Genomic DNA, 10558 nt, shown 5'->3' with positions numbered 1-10558 from the left:
CGAGGTGGCTTATGTGAAAATTCATAGCAGTCATTATCCCAACGTGACCATGGGGAGAACATGCAAACTCCAAATACGGGAGACCCTTGAATATCACGAGTTCATAGTTCGTGGTTTAGAACTATCGCCGGCAAGCTCTATGTATATCAATTTACCTATCATGGGGATTAGATTTGGTCTTTATTGGGTATACTGTACAAGGAAGTACTATATCATCGTGTGATATCGTGGTGGGGAGCAGGCGAGGGGATTATTTGTTTGCTAGCCTTTTGCCCGTCCAAGCATGGGTGTATTGCAGTAAATCTGAAACTTGCAAGCGCAAAGCAGACCGCGAAGTGATATTCATTGCATCCATTTGTGTGCAATTTGTAAGCCCGCGGTGACAGACCTATTTCATTTAAAGGTTATAATCCCTTGTTCATCATGACGTTGTTTTTACTTAGATGTCTCAATAGCGTTATGGAGATCGCGTTACGTGAGGGTTCTGCCTTTGTAGTGAGTTTATAAGTTGACGCTTAGGAGGGGAGAGGAGGCACCTCGCCCCCCCCCCCATGTGGAGTGATGTCACCCGCTAATTATTATCAATGGAGGGGGGTGTCCATTTGGAGGACGTCACCTGTTCATGATTAATAATGAGGGGGGGGGTCCATGTAGAGGACGTAACCTGTTTATGATTATATTCTATGGGTCCTTTGGTAAAGCCACGTAGATAAAAAATAATAAATATATCACGACGTTTCGATCGCAACACAAGCAATCGTCTTCAGGTCAGGTGAGAGAGAAAGTTGCTGAGACAAGGTCTTATATAGGCCTGAGATAGGTGCATCAAGGTAGGTTGGTGGAGCTAGAGATGGTCCAACTACAGAGGCTGGGACAGTGGTCTTTGTATTGTGAGTTTAGCAAACTCCTCCGCCATCTCAGTTGAGTACTCTCTATTAACTTATTAAATATTTAAACTTGTTATATACAATAGAACCCCTCTTAACGACCACCCCATGTTAACGAGTAATCCCTTAACGACAGGCCTCCATAGAGCCCAATGTTTACTGTATAGTAGTGGTGTATAATAGTGGAGTGCCTCTGTAGAGCCCAATGTGTTCCCTAACCGATCATTCCCATTGCTAGCGACGGGCTGCTGGTTTATTCTCCTTGACACGAGATCAGCAAGGTATCATGGTTCATGTGTGGCAGTTTCACCACCTGTACGCGATCACGACAGTCGACGCGGCTGACCGGGCCCCACGTTTGTGGTGAGGCACCACGGGGGCCAACGTTTTCATGGAGAAATTTGAAACTGATGCCATCCAGACTGCCACTCTACGCCCGACGTTATGGAAGAGGTACGTGGATGACACTTTTATCATCTGGCCACATGGCCGGCCTGCTCTAGACCAATTCCTCGACCACATCAATTCCATACACCCAGCCATCAGATTTACCATGGAAGTCGAAAAAGATGGCAAGCTACCCTTTGTGTATGTCCTTATTAAGAGGAGACCTGATGGTTCAATGAGCCACTCTGTCTACAGGAAAGCTACCCATACGGATGCTTACTTAAAACCGGATTCCCACCACCATCCATCCCAGAAGAACTCCCTCATCAAGACTCTATACCATAGTGCCCAATGCATTTCCGAGCAGGAACACATTGCCAGTGAACTCAAGCACGTACACCAAGCTCTCAAGGCTAATGGTTACTCCGACTACACAATCCGCAAAGCCATCACTCCAGCAATGAAGAAGAATCCTCTTGAGGAGCCATTCAAAACCATCACCTTACCCTACATTGCGGGGGTCACAAAAAAGATCTCCAAAATCCTGAATAAACACTAGATCCAGGTCCGATTCAACACAGTACATAAAATCCGTGATCTGGTTCCGTCTGTAAAAGATGTGGTTCCAGACATACAGTACCCGGGCGTCTACAAACTAAGTTGCCTCTGTGGTAGCAGTTACATTGGAGAAAACAAACGACATATCTCGGACCGCATCCGTGAACATAAAGCAGACTTGAAACATGGTAGGACGAACACCTCAGCCATGGCAGATCACTGTTATAATTCAGTGGGCTCACATGACATTGACTTCTCCAAGACGGACGTTCTCTGCAAGCCATCCGGCTACCATGAGAGATTCGTTCATGAGGCCATCCACATATACAAACACAGAGACAATTTCAACCGAGAAGATGGATTCTGGCTTAGTAACCATTGGAAAGATGTTATAAACCATTTCGGTTCTTAATTGATTGTATTTTATGGTGACTTTCAGACCGCAGTCCATTCGCTGGCACTGCCTCTTAATAGCTTTCACACGACGGTCAATGGTATGGTTTATAGCATGTTATATAATAATAAATAGTATAACATTGTAATGTTTAACATAATTCATAAGGCAATATATAGTATCGTAATTGTATAGTGAATATACAGCAGTGTGGTATACAGTAGGGTTGGTAGAATAATACATAGTGTAATATTACAAGTCTAACATTTTACAGTCTAAAGTATAGGGTAGTGTAAAGTAACGCATTGTATAATTCAAGGGTGGGTTTGTCTATGGTAGTGTATATTATGGTGAATAGTCGTGTAATGTTGGAAAATTTTAGTTGGAGACATATCAATATCATGCATAATGTTCGAGCTTACATTGGGCTGTGTATACGATATTATACAATGTAGTTTAGATTGGAAGGTATAACATTACAATGTATAGTAGTCTAGTTTATGGCATGGTTGTAACGCAACACAGGACAGAGCAGCGCATCGTGGCTGTTTCTCCCCCCTCCTCCGTTCCGAGCATGGATGGACTCGTCCGTCTGAACGAGGCTCGTCGCTCTCCATGGTGCTAACGTTTGAAAGAAGGAAAAAACCGCCACCCATTTTTTCGCCATAGGGCATTGTAATGTATAATGACTTATTGTTAGTAGCTCAGCTGATGGGAGAGTATATAGAGTTTATTGATAACATTGATGTAGTTATATTTTAGTTGTATTAATTCGTTTACTATATGGTATTCATTATATAGTGTAGTGTATACCTAGTTACTTTATGTTTATAGCTCAACTTTTTGAAAAATATATTGAGTACATTTATTATATTGATGTAGTTTATACTTAGTTTTTTTTTCACATCGGTTTATTGTATGATAGTTGGGTAGTTGCAGTCCTTTAGCGTCCATATACTAAATGCCTCGCTTGATATGTAAACTTTGACTTTAATATAGCTATTTCCGTGACCAGTCGCATGCTAATCTCTCACATTAACATCATGCTAATCTCCCAGTTACATGCTAATTTCTGACTTTAACACCCTGCCGATCCAACACTTTAACACAGCTATTTCAATGCTAAATTATCCTGTTTGATATGTAAACTCCTTTGTCAAGGCGCTTTACCTCTCACACCTAGCCTAAAAGGCGCTGCGAATCTTAGCAGCGTTCAATGAAGCGCTCTGCTGATTGGAGAGTATATAGAGTTTATTGATGACATTGATGTAGTTTATACTTAGTTTTTTTTCCACATCGGTTTATTGTATGATAGTTGGGTAGTTGCAGTCCTTTAGCGTCCATATACAAAATGCCTCTGTTGAGATGTAAACTTTGACTTTAACATAGTTATTTCCGTGACCAGTCACATGCTAAACCCTCACATTAACATCATGCTAATCTCCCAGTTACATGCTAATTTCTGAATTTAACACCCTGCTGATCCAACACTTTAACACAGCTATTTCAATGCTAAATTCTCCTGTTTGATATGTAAACTCCTTTGTCAAGGCGCTTTACCTCTCACACCTAGCCTAAAAGACGCTGCGAATCTTAGCAGCAGTTATTGAAGCGCTGTCGTCCCGACAGTTCTGTTCCTTCACCTGAAGAAAGCTACTTGTGTTGTGGCCGAAACGTCGTGAGAATTTTTTTATGTTTTATTTTTTATTATTTTATTTCCATTCTACGTGACTTTACCGAAAGAACCAAGAAGTTGCATAAAGTTGTTGCATGCTTGGGCTCCACGTGCCGAAATTACCTTTTAAAAAACGGCTACCAGTCTCATCAGATCTCAGAAGCTAAGCTTGCAGCGCCCAGCCCTGATGGTAACCCGGAGATACAAATTAATATGGAGAAACAAATGTTCGCTTGTGACGACCAAGACTACGCCTGTCCTCCCAAGGACAGGCCTCACTGATTCCGAAGACTTTTATTTTCAGGAGGGTCCTGCCGAGTTTTTTTGCAGTAGGGAGGCGATGTTGTGCTGTGCAGTGCCGGAGAGTAAGCTCATGCAGCCGGTCCACCCTGTCCTCTCTCCTCCCGTCGGGACGGGTCAGTCACAATAGCGTTCAGAAACACCCTCCACGTCACAACACAGTTCAATTTCTCAATCCGGAGGTCAGCTCAAATCTGTACTGTGGGCGTTCCATTGTATTCTACTGTGTACGTGGGGCTCTGGGTCCAATCCCCTGATCACCATTGCATTCACTTAAATAATAATACATTCTCCTGGCCACCCATAGAAAATAAGAGTGCGCAATTATACGTGTTATTCATCACAGGCGAGCTCACACCGGCTACACTTACAGCTTAGGGGCTCGCATTAAGAGAGGGGGGGGGGCTCTAAATACGAAACAAGAAATGGACACGAGGTTTCGAGTTTTAACATAATTGTTTAAAAAAATTAAGATCGGTGAGAAAAAAAAGACTCTCCAAAGCAGTTATTTCATTCTGCTGACAAAAATATACAGGCATTCATAGAAGGGGCCTCTTAAGCTTGACAATGGCATAGGGCCCCAGCAATGTCATCATCCGGCTCTGCTGCCGAGTGTCATCCCATCGAAGTAATTTGCAGGTAACTTTAGCATTGGGATGCTTGGCCAATACCCAGTTACATTGTGATTGTGTGTTTTCTAGCTACGTGAGCAAAGTGGATAACCCATACATCCGCAAAGTGCCAGTCGGATGATTAACCAAGGCCCTTCTTGTTGCGAGGGTCAAAGATCACCGCTGCAACACCCTGCCACCTGAAACGATAATAGTTCGCTTATAATTATGATTTTTTTTATTTTAGTGTGCACATTTACACGCGATAATCACATCTCATCTCAAGCATTTTAAAAGGGCACCCTCAGTGGCAACTGTTCTCTGTGTGACACACGGTTATTCAGCACCTAACCTGCAAGCAGGTCAAGTGCTCTTTGCTGCGAGCAATCCCAATTGAGTGATTCGGAGTGAAGTTTTTTTTTACATGCCAATTTTCGCCTGTGATGCTGACACACGATGGCCATACTTTATTTTAAATAATGTCTTGGGATCGTTTTTATTTTTTTACATTGAATTTTAGTGAGTAAATCACGAGCCCGTTACAGTGCGCCACGGGACTGCACGTCATTCGAGTGGTGCATTCACAATGCAACCGGACCATTTATTAGGGGGGGCTGACGCGAAGGGGTGGAGTGAGGCCCGCGGCCCCCCATAAACTGGGGGGGGGGGGGAGAGGGGGGCATTGTGACAGGCGTAGAAGAGTTGTAGTTGTAATCTGCTCCACGTTTGTCTTGATAAAGGAGACCTGTGCAACCTGCTCGGTGTGTGATGTGCGTGCTCCTCGGTGTGTGAAGTGCGTGCTCCTCGGTGTGACGTGTGTGCCGCTCAGTGTGATATGTGTGGGTGTAGGAGATGCCCATTACCCTGGCGCATGGCAGTCGATGACAAGTTCTACCGCTTGATCTGCGATGGCTACTGCATCCAGCCACCCCCCTGCTGTCCACCGCAAGTGTAAGCCGCCGCCCCCCCCATACCTCCGACGCCAGGTTTTATCCACTGCTGGACTGATGCGTTTCTATTGTCGATGCAGGTGGCTGACGGAGGAGAGTGCGAAGTGTTTGTTCTGGGAGATTCTTTGGTTTTAATTGTAGTGATTCAATTAATTGATTGAACAATTGCTTAAGGGTGAATTATGTGATATGTGTTATTGGCAGTGAGTTGTGCTGGCTGGTTCAGTATCGTTGACATTGCCATCATTAACCCTCTTAGTCTGGAATGTCCTACTTCCAGCCGTACGTGATGTTGCGACCCACAGACTCCTCACATACATTGAGGGGAAAAAGTATTTGATCCCCTGCTGATTTAGTACGTTTGCCCACTGACGAAGAAATGATCAGTCTATAATTTTAATGGTAGGTTTATTTGAACAGTGAGAGACAGAATAACAACAAAATCCAGAAAAACGCATGTAAAAAATGTTATAAATTGATTTGCATTTTAATCAGGGAAATAAGCATTTGACCCGTGTGCAAAACATGACTTAGTACTTGGTGGCAAAAGCCTTGTTGGCAATCACAGAGGTTCGACGTTTCTTGTTGTTGGACCACCAGGTTTGTACACATCTCAGGAGGGATTTTGTCCCACTGCTCTTTGCAGATCATCTCCAAGTCATTAAGGTTTCGAGGCTGACGTTTGGCAACTCGAAACTTCAGCTCCCTCCACAGATTTTCTATGGGATTAAGGTCTGGAGACTGGCTAGGGCACTCCAGGACCTTAATGTGCTTCTTCTTGAGCCACTACTTTGTTGCCTTGGCCGTGTGTTTTGGGTCATTGTCATGCTGGAATACCCATCCATGACCCATTTTCAATGCCCTGGCTGAGGGAAGGAGGTTATCACCCAAGATTTGACTATACATGGCCCCGTCCATCGTCCCTTTGATGCGGTGAAGTTGTCCTTTCCCCTTGGCATAAAAACACCCCCAAAGCATAATGTTTCCACCTCCATGTTTGACGGTGGCGATGGTGTTCTTAGGGTCATAGGCAGCATTCCTCCTCCTCCAAACACGGTGAGTTGAGTTGATGCCAAAGAGCTCCATTTTGGTCTCATCTGACCACAACACTTTCACCCAGTTGTCCTCTGAATCATTCATATGTACATTGGCAAACTTCAGAAGGGCATGTATATGAGTTTTCTTGAGCAGGGGGGCCTTGCGGGCGCTGCAGGATTTCAGTCCTTCACGGCGTAGTGTGTTGCCAATTGTTTTCTTGGTGACTATGGTCCCAGCTGCCTTGAGATCATTGACAAGGTCCTCCCGTGTAGTTCTGGGCTGATTCCTCACCGTTCTCATGATCATTGCAACTCCACGAGGTGAGATCTTGCATGGAGCCCCAGGCCGAGGGAGATTTACAGTTCTTTTGTGTTTCTTCCATTTGCTAATAATCACACCAACTGTTGTCACCTTCGCACCAAGCTGCTTGGCAATGGTCTTGTAGCCCATTCCAGCCTTGTGTAGGTCTACAATCTTGTCCCTGACATCCTTGGAGAGCTCTTTGGTCTTGGCCATGGTGGAGAGTTTGGAATCTGATTGATTGATTGCTTCTGTGGACAGGTGTTTTTTATACAGGTAACAAGCTGAGATTAGGAGCACTCCCTTTAAGAGTGTGCTCCTAATCTCAGCTCATTACCTGTATAAAATACATCTGATAGCCAGAAATATTTCTGATTGAGAGGGGGTCGAATACTCACTTCCCTCATTAAAATTCAAATCAATTTATAACATCTTTGACATGCGTTTTACTGGATTTTGTTGTTGTTATTCTGTCTCTCACTGTTCAAATAAACCTAATATTAAAATTATAGACTGATGATGTATTTGTCAGTGGGCAAACGTACAAATCAGCAGGGGATCAAATACTTTTTTCCCTCACTGTAGATCCCTGTCACACCCCACTGTAAACAGGCAATTGATCTGACTCCCGGGCACGCAACTTTATCCGGGCCTGCCCACCATCGTGAAGGTCCTTACTCATTGTGAGCAGATGGTAAGGGACTCTGAAAACACGAATAACAATCCAGAGCCCTGGCCTACTGATTGTATCATAGGCCTTGCCCAGGTCGGCGCTGCAACACTACACATGTAACGCATGGATTTGTTACACTGTTCAACCACACACACATACACATTTTAAATAAAACAAGTTCCTTATTTGTAAAAAATAATCAGAGTACCAGTCATCAAATAGGCAATTGACACTTGGTCCAAAGAATATGTGATACTGTAATAGAAATACATGAATAGCTAAATTCAGAATTTAGGTTAATAAGGCATAACCCAGTGCACAATATGACATTCATGAAAAGACAAACAGTGCAACAAAGGAAATCAGCTTTCAGTCTGTATCAGACGGTCTCTGACGCTAGTGTTGAGAAGGTGACATGGCAGGCGTTTAGAAATCCGCTGTGCCGGTGGATGTAAAGTCGTTACACACAGTGTCTTTCGAACAATACAACAGTCAGATGCTTGATGCAGCTGGTGACTTTCCAGGTGTTGTAGGGTATTGACGATGTGTAGAACGATGAAATTGTACTTCTCAAATGTCAGGTGTTGTTGTGCTTTGACGATGCGTAGCACGATGGTTTTCCTTCAGTATCCAACGTATAGAGGTGTCTTCACCATGATAATTATTCACAAGCTTGTTGGTTTACAGTCACGTTTTTTCTAAACTCATGTGATTCATGGCACGTGACCTTGCAGCACAGTTTTGAGCAATGCCTTTCCTTCTCCAAGAGGCACACATGTATCCTCTCTTTCCTCCAAGATTTTTTTAGCAACACACTTTAAGTCTTCTATATTTCAGAAATCTCCACTGTTTTTCCACTATATCGTCTCCACTGCTTAACCACTATACCTCTGAGTGGTTACTCAGCGTTTCAGCCATTCTCGTGCAAGGAACGACTTCTGTTGAGAGCAACCTCACATGCACGGGAGCACATGCTATCCAGCCAACATAAACATGAGGGTTGCCCCTGGCTCTCTGGCCCCTCTGGGCACTCTCTGGGCTCCGGGCACCCCGGCCCTCCTCTTCTCCTCTACTCCCTTGATCTTCTCCTTCTCTAACGTAGTCCACTAATATACTAATTGTATGCATGGACCAGTGTATAAGAATTAATAGTGTATTTCTTATCCGAGTCATGCTATCTCTTGTGAAACAATGGACATCTCATGAATTTAGGCAGACCTCCACAGCTTGGTCATCAATCCATCTAACTTTTTCGGAGATAACGGAAGTTTATGTTTGGCCTGGAGTTTCAGACCTCGCAAACTTAATATAGCCTCCCCAACCAGCCAATAAATCTAATGAAGTTCCGAAATGGTTTAAAACATCTTTACAATGGTTCTTAATTAATTGTATTTTACGGTTACCGTCAGACCGCAGCTCTTTCGCTGATATTGCCTCTTAATACCTCTCACACCACGGTTAATGGTATGGTTTATAACATGGAGTATAACAACGCATTATGGCTGTCTCTCTCCCTCTTCCGTTCCCGAGCATGGATTGAGTCGTCCGTCTGAACGAAGCTCGTTCGTTGTCCGTGGTGCTGGTCGTTGATGGGAAGAAAAACCGCCATTTTTTGCAATATGGCATTGTGATATATAACGACTTATTGTTGGTGGCTCAGCTGATTGGAGAGTATATAGAGTTTATTGATAACATTGAGGTATTCTTAGTTTTTTCGGTAAAGTCACATTGAAGGGAAACAACAAAATAATAAAATATATATAAAACACTAAAAAATTCTCACGACGTTTCGACCATAACTCAAACGGTCGTCTTCAGGTGTGTTGGTTTGCATACATTTATTTTTAAACGGCGCATTTATTTATTTATAAATGCATATCCGACCAGGAACACATAAGCAGTGAACTCAAGCACGTACACCAAGCTCTTAGGGCTAATGGTTACTCCGACTATACAATCCGCAAAGCTATCACTCAAACCATGAAGAAGAACCCTCTTGAGGAGCCTTTCAAAACCATCACTTTACCCTACATTGCGGGGGTCACAAAAAAGATCTCCAAAATCCTGAATAAACACAAGATCCAGGTCCGTTTCAACACATTACATAAAATCCGTGATCTGGTTCCGTCTGTAAAAGATGTGATTCCGGACATACAATACCCTGGTGTCTACAAACTAAGTTGCCTCTGTGGTAGTAGTTACATTGGAGAAACCAAACGCCATGTCTCGGACCGCATTCGTGAACACAAAGCAGACCTTAAACACGGTAGGACCAACACCTCGGCCGTGGCAGATCATTGTTCTAATTCAGTAGGCTCACATGCCATTGACTTTTCCAAGACAGAGGTTCTTTGTAAGCCATCTGGCTTCCATGAGAGATTCGTTCATGAGGCTATCCACATATACAAGCACAGAGACAATTTCAACCGAGAAGATGGATTCTATCTTAGCAATCATTGGAAAGATTTGATAAACCATTTCAGGTCTTAATTGATTGTTCACGCTTACAGTGGCTTTCAGACAGCATACATTATAAAAAATTTCGTCTCCCCCTCCTCTTTTCAGAATATAGATGGGCTAGTCCTAAATAAACTGCCAAATCGTTGCGCGTGGCGCTAACGTTTTTATAAATAAATAAATGCGCCGTTTAAAAATAAATTTATGCAAACCAACACACCTGAAGACGACCGTTAGAGTTATGGTCGAAACGTCGTGAAATTTTTTATTGTTTTATATATTTTATTATTTTGTTGTTTCCCTTCAACGTGACTTTACCGAAAAAAAA

Source organism: Petromyzon marinus, chromosome 55 (genome assembly GCF_048934315.1).
Source record: "Petromyzon marinus isolate PM22_M1 ecotype Great Lakes invasive population chromosome 55, UKy_Petmar_22M1.pri1.0, whole genome shotgun sequence".
NCBI classification, from domain to species: domain Eukaryota; kingdom Metazoa; phylum Chordata; class Hyperoartia; order Petromyzontiformes; family Petromyzontidae; genus Petromyzon; species Petromyzon marinus.
This window is presented reverse-complemented; position numbering follows the sequence as displayed.